The sequence below is a fragment of the Herpailurus yagouaroundi genome, unplaced genomic scaffold (assembly GCF_014898765.1).
Source record: "Herpailurus yagouaroundi ecotype Mexico unplaced genomic scaffold, PumYag 203, whole genome shotgun sequence".
Lineage (NCBI taxonomy): Eukaryota > Metazoa > Chordata > Mammalia > Carnivora > Felidae > Herpailurus > Herpailurus yagouaroundi.
In genome coordinates, this window is record NW_024412434.1 from 2,168,035 (window position 1) to 2,177,591 (window position 9,557).

The window sequence follows — 9,557 nt, forward strand, 5'->3', positions numbered from 1 at the left end:
ATCTCATGAACTGTGAGATCATGACCTGAGTGGAAATCAAGAGTCAGACACAACCAACTGAGCCACCCAGATGCCCGTCAAAATTGGCTTTTGTCAAAGAATTTTAACTCTAAGTAAAATATTACCAGTTCCTTTAAAATCTCCTCCACTAGCCTTCAATCCATTTAAAAAGTTGTTTTAGACACTCTACCAATTAAAACCCATTTTTTGTTACTAATATCCTTTAAAAATATGAAGTAAAACTGGCAAAGAAAAAGACAAAGGAATTGGGAGCGCTTATTTTAGAAGTGGAAAAGACAAATGTCCACAGCCCTAAGTATCTTCTAGGCATCTTCAACAGCAATGGTTGTGCTTAGCTACAGACATACTGCTTTCAGGGTTCCCTCCTAAGTGGCCCCCTCTAAAATGGTGTCCTTTTAAAACTGAGTGGGCAGGTTGGCCTAAGGGCACTAGGGCAATGGTTATGGCTACCATCTGTCCCCCATCTCCCAGCATAGGGACAACAGGAGATGGTCATTTGAACCAGGCTGCTTACAACATGAACAAAAAGCGAGGATGGCGCTGTCCTTTGGATTAAATCTTATTCTGCTATACTCTACTGTCGTTTTACATGGGGACATCTTAACCTTCCATAAAAATTGTGTAACCTAAAGGCAGGGACCATTTATTTATTAAACAGTGATTGGCACCCATGATATGCCAGACCATTCAAATGATAAAATGTCCCCACTCTCCAGGAGATTGCATTTTAATGAGGGAGACAGACATTTAAACAAAGAATACTAATAACATTATTTGAATAATAAAGAGAGAGAGAAGTAAACTACTAATTTCTATCTTTCTCTTGGAAATACCATTTTCTTTGTTTAATTTCTGACTTAGTAATAAATTCTTATGGTTCAGAATTCAAAAAGTAGCAAAAGGTATTCACTAAAGTCCAGGAACAGCCACCCACTTGCTCTTCCCAGGGGCAATCAGCATTGAATAAAGTACAAGCTTCGGCCACCACAGATATCAAGAGAAAATGAGAAAATGACTAGTCTCGTACCCAAATAATGACCATCAGATGAAACTGATTCTGACTCAGGCTTATCAAAGAATGATTTCTTCACAACTACTGTCTAAGAAATCATCATAGATTGACTGCCTGCTTGCCAAATCTAAAAGGATGCTTTCTAGTCCCTATCTTTATATTCCTACAGTGTTTCCTACTCCACAAATTTTGTCCTCCTTGAACTCTTTAGGACATCGTGTTCATGCTTTTCTTCCAAATTATCCAGCCCTTTGTCCTCAGTCTTCTTTGGCCACTCTGTAAAGGCTGGTATTCCCAGGCTTCCCATCATAAAATTCTCCCCCCCACACTCCCTAGGCTTACTTCATCCTTACTTGATAGATCTCAGATTTCATATCCAGCTTACACTTTTCTCTCCTGAGCTCCAATCCATATGTACCTGCCTTTAGATATATCTCTTAATGGTTTGCTCACAGATCCTCAAGCCCCAAATGTTCAAATCTTTCCTCTTGCTGTACTCTTATCTTAGTGACTGACATCAACACTGCCTCAGCCACCCCAGCTACCCAATCTGGGAGTCCTCCAACATGGCCTAGTAGCAACAATGTGTGGTATAAAAACACACTATTAACAGTCAACCTGAGTTCTATTGCTTATTAGCTATATGAGCTCAGACAATTAGAAACTTCTCCAAGGGGGCGCCTGGGTGGCGCAGTCGGTTCAGCGTCCGACTTCAGCCAGGTCAGGATCTCGCAGTCCGTGCGTTCGAGCCCCGCGTTGGGCTCTGGGCTGATGGCTCAGAGCCTGGAGCCTGTTTCCGATTCTGTGTCTCCCTCTCTCTCTGCCCCTCCCCCGTTCATCCTCTGTCTCTCTCTGTCGCAAAAATAAATAAATGTTGAAAAAAAAAATTTAAAAAAAAAAAAAAAAAAAAGAAACTTCTCCAAGCATTCTTTCCTGTCAAATGGAGATCTTGTTGTGAGGAGAAAATGTAAATAATAAACACAAATGTCTAACTGTGCTTGGAATATAAGCAAGGACCATTACCTTAATGGGCCTCAATAAATATGTCTCCTGTATCTTGACTCTGCTGTATTCTCTGTCCTCACTGCCACTCCTTTAGTTCTGAAACTTATTATTTGACATGATTAAAGCAATAACTGCCTCCCTATAAAGCAATTCATCTCTCCCTATAATAACTTCACTAAACCTCTCCCTCACCCCTCTTAATCCACTCCACTAGACCACAACACTCTACTCAAAATGCAAATCCAAACATGCTATTTATTTCCTTATTCAAAATCCTCCAATAGACCCCTTGCCTTAATAAATAGCCAAAGTTCAGGGCCCCTGGGTGGCTCAGTTGGTTAAGTGTCCAACTTCAGCTCAGGTCATGATCTCACAGCTCGTGAGTTCGAGCCCGACGTTGGGCTCTGTGCTGACAGCTCAGAGCCTAGAGCCTGTTTCAGATTCTATGTCTCCCTCTCTCTCTCTGCCCCTCCCCTGCTTACACTCTGTCTCTCTCTCTCAAAAATCAATGAACATTAAAAAAATTAAAATATATATATGTATATATATAGCCAAAGTTCTGACATTATAATTTGAGGTATTTGGTAGAGGCTTCATAAAGTTTGTTGCAAAAGCATTCAGATTTTAAAGTATACCAAACCTTTCCATTACATCAATTTTCCAAGTCCAAAATTACCTTGTGGGGATTTGTAAACCAGGTGATCCCATTTTACTAAAGCATAAACTATGCATACTTTGAAAAACTTAGCTGTATACTATTGATCTCATCCAAAATCTGGTTTTAATGTCCTAGAACATGCTATCCTTGGGTAGACAAGGATTGACTTAGCATCCCCTGCTCCCACATACCCAAACACCTGAATGGTTTTGAGCACAAATATCCGAATGTGTTCTCATACTGAGCTTAATATGATAAATATTCTACTTAGCCTAAAACATACCACTTGAATTCATCATATTTCATGATATAGTCTGAGGTTATCATTTTTAAGCTGATCTCCTTATGCCTAAAAGTCACAAAGGGTACTGATGAAATGTCCTGTATACTACCAATTTTCTACAAAAATAATTTTAAGGTCCTATCTGCTAAAGAAATTATCTCTTTTAGAGTAGAAAGCCCATCACAGATTAGTTTTTTATAGACAAATAAGAGCTTATATTAAGGGAGAAAATGAGTTAAAAAATCTTTGCCTATATGTGAATTTCTGTGCTGTATCTGGAGAAAAACCACTTACACTGATAAAAATTTCCTATCATATATTAGGTTTGAATACCAAAATAACATTTGACATTCACCTTACTCTTCATCAGTGTGTTGTTCTATTCATTCTCCAGCGTACAGATTCAATTAATTTCATTGCTTCAAATACCCCTTAATATAGAGCTCTCCAGAACAGGGATTTAAGATATGCTGATTAGAGAAAAACAGCATTATATTTACACTTACAAAATCTGAGTATCTACCATGCTGTGGTTAATTACATTCTATCTTGATTTAACTTTTTGGAAAAATCAGGTTTATGTAAGAATCAAACTTCTTGAGCAACTTTACTAGAATATAAAAGCTTACCTAACCAACTTCCTCCTCCCCAACCAACTCTCTGTTATTAGCCAATGTTCTCCATTTCTTCTATAAAACCTAAAACGTTGTAACGTCCACAAGTTATTCTCTAGTGTTCCCAAGCACTTCTCTTCCTAACAGCTGTGGAGTTAGTCATATTTATCACCAGACTTGATTATGCCAGCCATACTTACTATTGTAATTTTGATATTGTTAAATATCATGTTAGATTAAATTATTAAATAGATTTAAAAGATTTAAAAAGGAGAGCTGCTTCTATGAAAACTAAGTTGAATGCCTTGGAAAGACAATAAAGGCAAGTTCCTTTAAAAAAAAAGTCCTGCTTTTGGACTAGGGTCAAAATAAAAAGAAAAGAACATGGAATAAAAGGCAGTATACCCTCTTATGGAAGCAGAAAGAGAGACCACAGAAAAATACAATGTTTCTCTGGTTCTGGGATGAAGCAAGGTGTTACTTCCTTGGGAAAGTAGGAGATCTCCATAGGTTAGTCATGATTTAAATACGAACAGCAAGTAAGGTTTGAAAGATAAGGGAAGAAGAATAGAAGTGCATATAAAGCTGGTTCTTTTCAATCATGACGATTAAAAAGTTAGGGAAAGGTAGGGCTGGCTAGAAGCGAGAACTAATTCCAAAAAGCCAAATACCTTAAGTTGACACTGATGAACCTACGCTTGTTGTGCATTTTAGGTGAAGGAGAATCCAGGAAAAACAAAGTGGGATAGCAGTAACTAGACATTATACCACTTTTAAAGTTTTGTAATCATTGTGACACAAAGTTAAAATAACTTTCCAATAACATTCTTTACACTTTTGTGTAAAAACAGAAGTACCCAGGAACAGTACTTAGAAATAATTGAAACACTTGTAAATAATGTCTTTAATATTTTAAACATGAATCAAACAGAACATCAAGTGGTTTTTTAATACAGATTCAAGGCCACTCCAATTTAACTGCTTCAGAGAGCTACTGTCTAAGAAATCTTAACTCTATAAAATCACCAAATTTTATAGAGTGATATTTCAGTATCACTTTCTCAATTTACTCCCCACCGGGCACCTGCCTTTGGCTATTTGACAGTCAATGAACAGCAAAATTGGCTGCTGGGGAGGAAATGAAAAAATTCAAATAATCATCGCCTACCTCCATCTCTCCAAATACCACCCTCTTCACTACCACCAGTTCAGGGAAGGAAATAAAATTTAAAAATCTTCTGTGGGAGCTATTTGCTTGACTAGAGTCATTGCAGGGCTTTCTTGTTCAGCATCATATTACTGCACTTTAAATACATTTTAAATACTTATCTACATGAAATACAACTCCAGTGACTAGTAAATCTGGGAAAGAGTAGATAAGACACTTGAATTAGTTAAAACTTAGAGAAAGGAATTTCAACGTTATTATACTTAACTAGATAGGTCCTATTTTGTGTATATGAACAAAACTGCTACCTTTCAAAGTGCTGAAACATATTTAAATGTGTTAAATTTATTTTCTCCATCAGTATAAAGAAGAGCAAACGCATCCCAACTGTCCACATACAGTATATTGGTCTTTATGCATGATACAGTTTTCCAACACTTGAGCTAGAAGCTTTTATCATATCAATGCTAGGACACAAATTCCAGTTTAAAACATTTCTAAGCAAAAAAAAAAAAAAATCATTTTGGGCTATCAATGAAAAAAATTGAGGCTATTTGAGATTATGAGCAAAACTGTATGACATTTGACTTTGAGTTTGGATAGTCTAAATTTAAGTCTGCTGTGTTTAAAAACAAAGTTTTAATAAGGTAACTGAAAAAACTGCGTTCATTTTATGAAATTCTCAAAGTAAAATATCAGAATCACACGAGCTCCATTGTTAGAATTTCATATGGTTTTGGGGCACCCGGGTGGCTCAGTCATTTAAGCATCTGACTCCATCCAGCGCACGTCATGATCTAGCAGTTCATGAGTTCAAGCTCTTCGTTTGGCTCTGTGCTGACAGCTCAGAGCCTGGAGCCTGCTTCGGATTCTGTGTCTCCCTCTCTCTCTGCCTCTCCCCTGCTTGTGCTCTCTTTCTCAAAAAAAAAATAAATAAATAAAAATTTAAAAAATGAAAAAAAAAAAGAATTTCACATGATTTTGACATTTAATTGGTCTGGTTATCAGTGTTCAGAAAATATGCATGAAGATGCTTCCCACTTTGGGAGAGCTGTAATACTTCAAAACAGCCTCACAAAAGAGCTCCTAGCGAGGTTTCTCGGAGGCAAGTATCCGCCCTAACCAGTGAGTTATTCCAATAGACTTTAAGCAAAATTCCCACATAACTTCCTAGATTATGCTTTTCCTCAAAACTGTTTTACATTCACCTTGCTGACAATTTCCTCTAACACTCCTGGCAAGGTCAATCAAAAGATGTGCAAGATCGATATTTTACTTTTTAAACTTTGCTATAACTGAATTATACCAATAAGACTTAAGTTGTCTTCATAAGTAATATTCCACTTAGTGGGATAAAATCACACTTAGTGTTATCCTTGGGTTTTCCTCTTCACTCTCCCTTATTCTCTCCTGGATATCCTAAAGCATCAGAAAAAGAAAACCCATGTGTGAAAGGATTTACTCTTAAGAACAGTGCACTCTTTATTGCACAGTTCTCAGGATAGAAAGTATTTTAAATATATTACAATATCTTGTATAGTCTCTAAAAGGAAGCTAACAAAATGATTTAAAATGTTTCTTTCTACCTATGTGTACTGGATGAGAAACTTTCCCTGAAATCTTTACTTGTATAATCTATCTGTATTGATAATATTGAAACTGCATTCAATGTACAATAACTCTTCTCAAAGTTGACTTTTTAATACATATATGGAATCCATTAGTTCAACAGAAAATACTTAACAGAATTCAAAGATATTTCAGGCTTATTTCCTTAATGACCAATGTTGATTACATGTCAAAATATCAAAGGTTCAGCTGTTGAGTGTTAGGATTCTTCAGTTTTACTTAAAAAAATCTGTCTATATGGAAAAGGGCATTTGAGTGCTTTCCAACGGACTACCACTTCAACAATAAACCTGGCTCAATTTTCTGGCTCATTATTCACTTGGAGAGAATATCAAGTTGGAGAAAACAGATCAGAAATATATGTAATATACTAGTCAAGTTTCAGTCAGGATTCCTTATGTATGTTAATAACCTACTTTTCATGAAATGGCCAGAATTCTAAACAAGATTTCATATTTTGATCATGTAACGACTTGCCTCAGTAGGAAACTAAAGTGGTCCATGGAGTCTGGAGTTTGTTAAATTCATCAGTAGAAGCAAATTTTATTAACTTTCCAGGACAATGCAAAAACAAACACTGAAGAGCTCCTCTGTGTTTATACATTGAATAAAAATTTATTCATATACTCTTACAAGATAATGTACACAAACATCGGTATAATTACAACTTCACACTCACCAAAACGATACCAGGTTGACCAGCAAAGTCACTGGGAAAGCATCTGCTTACACTGATCTATTTACAGATTCATACCAAAAATGTTTGTGTAATTATTTTAATATGACAATGCTTTAAGTGTTCACTCATTCAAGATCAAACCCATTTCCATTTAAATATCTTTTTTAAAGTTGTATCTGGATCAGTAAGCAGTTCTTTAAACACTATTGTTTTAATACCTAGCTTTTATTGGCCAAAACACACTATTTGCAATTTGCCTTCCTTGGGAGAAAAAAATTCAAAGATTTAAAAACTGTGAAGGGAAAGCAGCTTGTTAACCAAAAATAGGACCAAGACCAGGAGAAAAATGTGGTATCCGAAGCGGGGCAGGGGAGGGAAGGGGGAGGGGAACCAGAGAACATGAATTATTAATGTAATCTAATACGATTTTCATACCGGACCTCTATCGCTGTGCATCTAGGTTTGTATTTCTCTAAAGGGAAGCTGGCTGCACTCTCATCAGCCCGCCAAATTAAGCTTGAAAAGGAAGACATTTTAAGATGTTACGTGGGTAAGAGGTACTGTTAAAAGGGGCTCTCTCAGTTTTAGTCACCTTCAGGCTGATCCTGTAAGTCAAAACTGCCGAAAATGTGATCGTAAGCTGACAGCTGCTCTGCTGAGCGCAGTGCAGGAAACGTCTCAGCGATTTCAAAGTTAGGGATCTAGCTAGCATACGTGTAATAGGCAGTAAGGTGAATAATGTGTCTATTCCCTCTTCCGCAAGTTCTGGGAATCTTACTAGGTGGTTCTAGAAAGGCAAACGTCGAAAGTACAGAACAAAACCTTAAATTTCTGTTCGCTGTCACGGATTTGTTCCTTCTCGGCTATCATAAAAGTCTTCGCACTATATCATCAGGTCTATCGTGTGTGAAGACCCAGTGACTCAACACTGCTCTCCCCGACTCTTGTTTCGGAGAAGAAAGGGGTTAACGCTAATTTATATCTAACCTGAGTACGTAAAATTGAGACAAAAGTGCTACTAATCGTCGGCTGTGAAAATAAAAACCAACGTCCTTACTTCTCGCTTCCTTTTCTTCTCAAAGAGGGAGGACCACACTCATTAGAGCAATAAGGCTTTTTCCGAAAGACTTGTCCAACTTGTACCAAGTTCAAAAGGAGTCAAGGATTGCTGAGAGAGCAGACCAGCCCCGCTGTCCTATCGGGAGAGCTCTGCTACTAACCCGAAGGCAGTCCGCGAGCGGAGCCGGAGACTGAGCGGCCGCCGCACCGCCGGGTGGCCCCGGAGCCGGCGCCCGTGGCCGGGCTGCTCCCGCCCTCCCCGCTCCCCCCGCTGGCTCCGGCGGCCCCGCTACCCCGCGCCCCCGACGCCCCCGACCCGGCGCCGCTCCGCCTCCTGCGTCCGCCTCCTGCGCCGCGTCGCCGGCTCCTAGGTCTGTGGGTCCCGGCCGACGCACCACTTACCCGCCGCGATGAGATTTACGTAGCGGACCTCGTCACTGATTACGGACGGGAGGAGGTGGAGACGGCGAGCCCGACCGCCGCTCAGGAGCAACCCGGCGCCGGCGCCGGCCCCACGTCGCCCCCACGTCAGCTCTGATGCGGCAGCCGCGGCCTCCCTGCCGAGCCGGGACCAAAAGTAGCGCAGCAGCCGACCGGACCGCGTCCTCGCGCCCCGCCCTCCCTTCCCCCACTCCACGACTGCTTCCCCGGGGACGCCCGGCGGAAAAATCCAAGCTCGAACTCTGCCCCCTGCTGGCCGCCAGCGGGAGTGCAGCGCTGACAATCCAACAATTAAATGGAACGGAGGGAGTGGGGAGGGGAATGAAGGGCCAGGGGGCGGGGCCTAAGTGGTAGTGCGGTAGGGAGGCGGGGCCTAAGGGTGGAGAGGAGGACTAGGTTGGGGGGGCGGGGCCGGAGGAGGAACTAGGCTGCCCCGGGAGGAAGACCCAGTCCAGGGCAGGGCCTGAGGGGTTGGAAGCCGGAAGCTGCCCCGCCGCGCGTGCGCCGGAAGCCTGGTTAATTACAAACTAAGCTAACGGCCGTGCTGGGTTCTCGGCTTCGAGGTCTCTTGTTCTCTGGGCTGCGGCCTAGAGCGTCTCCCATCCCAACCCAAGCTGAGGTACGCTGGCGTTGTGGGTCTTTACCGGCCAGAGGCGCTTCCTGCGGATTCCCGGGGCTGCTGAGCGGACACCTGGAGCGTCCCCACTCACACGCTCCTGCAGCGTCTGCCATTCTGAAAGACGCTTTTAGGTCCTGGACTTGAGCTTTCTGGGAAACCCAGCTGGCTTGTTCTCAGACTACTGCCGCCTCAACAGTGACTTTGTGCGTCAGTGTCGTGGAGAAACAGCGACAGTCCCCACTTGGAGATGTGACAGAGGAAAGGAAGGCTTTGGGTGACAAGCAAAAATCCCTGCCTTTAAAAAGAGGAGAGTTTAGTTTTCATCCAGTGGAAACCGAGGGCTTTCCAGTAAGAGGAACGTTGGTTGCT

At 41.0% G+C, this 9,557-nt stretch overlaps 1 protein-coding gene across 16 annotated transcripts in view; it reads right to left on the minus strand.

Annotated features, from left to right (window-relative positions):
* CREM (cAMP responsive element modulator) overlaps window positions 1–9,320 on the minus strand; it is a 75,725-nt gene extending 66,405 nt beyond the window's left edge. For 4 of the 16 annotated variants that reach the window (XM_040450975.1, XM_040450964.1, XM_040450982.1 and 1 more), the window contains exon 1: window positions 8,531–8,670. The gene's annotated coding sequence lies outside the window, so the exon portion shown is untranslated. Of the gene's footprint in view, window positions 1–8,126; window positions 8,337–8,530; window positions 8,674–9,213 lie in introns of those variants that run through there. The other 12 variants (XM_040450983.1, XM_040450978.1, XM_040450968.1 and 9 more) reach the window with 6 other exon arrangements.
* Between the last annotated feature and the right edge of the window lie 237 nt (window positions 9,321–9,557).